General features: G+C 36.4%; 1 long non-coding RNA gene across 1 annotated transcript; it reads right to left on the bottom strand.

The window, feature by feature from the left end:
* Positions 1–2236: 2236 nt before the first annotated feature.
* On the bottom strand, positions 2237–3344 carry LOC114268601 (uncharacterized). The gene is made up of 2 exons (XR_014334521.1): positions 2785–3344; positions 2237–2270 (listed from the first exon to the last, which is right to left on the bottom strand). It is a non-coding gene; the product is annotated as an uncharacterized LOC114268601 (long non-coding RNA).
* Positions 3345–4538: the final 1194 nt, after the last annotated feature.

The following is a 4538-nucleotide window of genomic DNA, read 5'->3' on the forward strand; positions in this document are numbered from 1 at the left end:
ACATTTAGATCACACCTTTTAAGTGTGATAAATAACTTATAAAATCTCTGATAATAAATATTTAGATCACAGATTTTAAGTGTGATTAATATTTAATAAAACCTGTGATTAATAATGAGATAATATCACACTTTTGAACGTGCATTTGAAGAATGTAATACACATTATATACTATATTTTAAATCACAACCCCATATTGAATAGAATAACATCATATATTTCATAAATGAAAGTTAAATATTCACAAGTATATACAAAGAAATTAATAAAAAGTTTTTAACTGTGATTACATATATTAAAAAATGAAAAACTTGAAAACACTAAGTTCTTGAATTCTTTGATCATATTTTGTATCTCTCTAAGAAATTTTTGATCTAAAAAATGAAAACACAAATTAATTCAGAAACCACTAGAAGCATATGAATAAACTTACTATTTGTAGAGACTGTTCTAGTCTTACAAAAAATAAACTCAGACTTTTTCTCATCACATTGACTCTTCATCTCCTGTATCAATAGAAAAGGAATAACCGCATTGATTGTTATTAGTATAAAATGTTTGAATTACCATATAGATATGACATATACATAAAATTAATAAATCCAAAATGAAAATGTGAATGACACCATAGCATTACTATAGGCGGAGAAATGACACCATTGTCCATGTTCTGAATGTATGGTCGCGCCTTCTCTTCCAACATTTCATTCAACTGTAAATCAAAATGAATAATAGACTTTTGAACCAAACTTACCAATCATGAGTCATGACAGCTCAAATAATAAACTGCGACTCTCAAACAAATCAAACAATATTTGGAAAAACGATATTGGTTTGTGTTCTAGCGTTTCCATAGATCTGTTTAGCTAAAAAACTAACCTTTTAGAGCCAATAACAACATCAAACACTTAATTTAATAGAAGCCTAATCCTATTGCACTTTGGTTGGCTCAAAATTTTTTCCCTCTCAACCAATGTTGATCAGGATGTCATCTTGATAGCAATTGAGCCACCATTGTGATCAAGTTCATGCACCACAATTTATATCTATATTTAATACAAATATTTATCTTCAAAGATATTGCAAGGATTACTACCTTTTCTTGACGCCACTTTGTTTCCCACTATGCTTCCAAGATTTTATCAGCAGTTTCTCTTTGGGCATTAAGAACTGTCATCTCATATAATTTTTTTGGACTTTGAGGTCCTCTTCACTCCGCGTCCGGATCCTCTAGAGTGATCCTGTGAAGTGATCCTCTAGAGTGATCCATCATGGAGCGACACGTGTCCCATTACAGGAACCAATGGCTGAGATGATGCCTAGACAAAACGACGTCGTTTTGATTCCCAAAAAAAAAAAAAAATCAGAATTTGCAGATTTGCAGATCGAGAGAGGATGAGGAAGAAGAAAGTGGGATGATATCTTGAAGGTAAAGGACCTATTCAGCCATGCCTTCCAACTTCCACTTCCCCTTCCCTTCCCAGCAATCATCTCTACCCTGCCTTCTGTCATCTGTGGTTGCTTCTGGTTCTTGCACAGCACAAAATTCCTTCCTCCACTTGAACCTACCGCCTCTGATGGATTCAGAGCTGCAGAAAATTCAAAATTCAAACCCAGGAAGTTCCATTTTCTTCTTCATCTCTCAAACCCATTTTCTCTGCAAATACACAAATTTTCATTCAAACCCAGTTTCTCTCAAATCCACTCTCTTCTTCCTCATCCTCTCTCTCGATCTGCAAACTCTGAATTTTTTTTTTTTTTTTTTTTTTGGGTTCCTGATGGATTCCACTTTCTTCTTCCTCATCCGCCTCTGATGGATTCCTGCTCACGCCACCAATCTCTGCAAATACCCAGGAAGTTCCATTTTCTTCTTCATCTCTCAAACCTATTTTTTTCTTCATCTCTCAAATCCATTTTCTCCGCAAATACACCTATTTTCTCTCAAACCCATTTTCTTCTTCATCTCTCAAACCCATTTTCTCTGCAAATACACCAATTTTCTCAAAAAACCCAGTTTCTTTCAAATCCACTTTCCTCTTCCTCATCTTCTCTCTCGATCTGCAAATCTGCATATTCTGAATTTTTTTTTTTTTTTTTTGGAGTACCAAAACGACGTCGTTTTGTCTAGGCATCATCTCAGCCATTGGTTCCTGTAATGGGACACGTGTCGCTCCATGATGGATCACTCTAGAGGATCACTTCACAGGATCACTCTAGAGGATCCGGACGCCTTCACTCCAAGCTGATGCATTCAATGGAAGGTTCACCTCCTGCAAATGCTCCACAATCATAGGATTACTGTGTGAACTAGAAAAGAAATTTCTCCTTTAAATGGGAAAAACTAGTTTGGAAGGGCACGTCACATAGGATATATATTGAATCTACTGGATAATTTCTCCCTTAAAGTCCTCTGAAGTGACGTGTTATCATATGACATGGCAAGTGGCTGCCTATTTGGCCATATGGAAAAGGTTCAACCCAATGCCTACACAAAGTAGTGGGTTACTTATTAAAAGACAAAATTTAGCCTGATTGTTCTTTTTTCTCATTTATAGCTATCCCAAAATGTTGCACTTTTTGAAAACGGGTGAAATATTATAGATGAATGCTTAGATAGAACAAATTCCTGCAAGCGCATGCAATTCTACAAACAATAAACAAATAAAATTTGTTCAATCAAACAAAAACTTGGACTAATCACCATGCTCTTCTTAGATACACGTATATATGTATGTGTAGGCGGAGAGAGAGAGAGAGAGAGAGAGAGAGAGAGTGAAAACGCACCAAATGACTTGCTGTGCTAACTAGACTAATCACTGTGTCCTCCTCCATGTCTTCCACACCTCTGTCCTCTACGTCGCTGATTAGGGTGCCATCAACCTCTCCCTCATCGATCCCAATGACTCACCCCAAGATTCTCAACAAAAACTCAAAAACGACTTCAACAATTTCACCAGCATCAAGGCCACCAATCTCTCTTAGCCTCTCGTTGAAGCTCAGATTCCATCCAAGATCCATATAGTCAAGGACCACGATATGAAAGAGAGATTGTGCTTAGGGCATTGAGGCAGAACAGTAAGGGACGCCTCAGAACGGTTAGCGATTATTGCGTGCATCATTGTATTTGTATGATGGTAGTGGTTCAGCGGGAGAGGTGGAACGATATGAATTGTTTCATCTCCAAATCTCTCTCGCGGCTCAGATCTCCATCTCCAAGTCTCTTTCATTATCAAACACATCAGATAGGAACAGTACGAATTATTTCAGCAGATAAAACAAACTTGGGAATGGAAAGAGTCGTCCTCTTTCATTCATGGCCAGAATAGAAGCACGAATTTGAGAATATTTTATATAAAAATCAAATTAAAATATCTTATACAATCACACTTATTCATGAGCTGATTAAAAAATATACATATAATCACTTTTATTTAAAATGTGTGATTAAAAATAAATATTATTAAGTATTATTATAGTAGTGTATATATAATCACACTTTAATTAGAATGTGTGATTAAAATATATATATATATATATATATATAATCACACTTTAATTAGAATTTGTGATTAAAAAATATATATATAATCACACTTAATTGAAAAATGACATAAAAAATAAATATTATCACACTCAATCAAATAAAGTGTGATTAAAATATCAATCTAATTTTTTTTTATCACACTTCCATTAAAAGTGAGATATTTTCATTTGTCAAAGTGTGATTTTTATCTGTTTTTTTAGTAGTGACCATCACTGAGTGACAAAGCCAAACAATTATTAAAAAAAGCATGTGTTATTGAGAGATATATATGATCATGGCACGAGTCAAAATAATCACTTATGGTTGAATGGGTGGTGCTGGAAATGTCTACTTCGCTACCTAACATCAAGGCGACTAGCTCGATAGGTGCATTCCCTCACATAAGTCAAACTAATCACCTGTGGTCGAACGAGTGGTGGTGGAAGTGTCTACTTCGCTAGCCCAACATCAAGGCGACTAGCTCAATAGGCGTATTCCCCTACATAAGTCAAACTAATCACCTATGGTCGAATAGGTGGTGGTGGAAATGTTTACTTCGCTAGCCTAGCATCAAGGCGACTAGCTCGATAGGCGCATTCCCCCACATAAGTCAAACTAATCACCTATGGTCGAATGGGTGGTAGTGGAAGTGTCTACTTCACTAGCCCAACATCAAGGCGACTAGCTCAATAGGCAGATTCCCCCACATAAGTCAAATTAATCACCTATGGTCAAATGGGTGGTGGTGGAAGTGTCTACTTTGTTAGTCCAACATCAAGGCGACTAGCTCGATAGGTAGTGGAAGTGTCTACTTCGCTAGTCTAACATCAAGGCGACTAGCTCGACAGGCGCATTCCCCTACATAAGTCAAACTAATCATCTACGGCCGAATGGGTGGTGGTGGAAGTGTTTACTTCACTAGCCCAACATCAAGGCGACTAGCTCGATAGATGCATTTCCCCACATAAGAAACTAATCACCTATGGTTGAATGAGTAACGGTGGAAGTGTCTACT

The sequence above is a fragment of the Camellia sinensis genome, chromosome 7, assembly GCF_055761805.1.
Source record: "Camellia sinensis isolate YWXY chromosome 7, ASM5576180v1, whole genome shotgun sequence".
Lineage (NCBI taxonomy): Eukaryota > Viridiplantae > Streptophyta > Magnoliopsida > Ericales > Theaceae > Camellia > Camellia sinensis.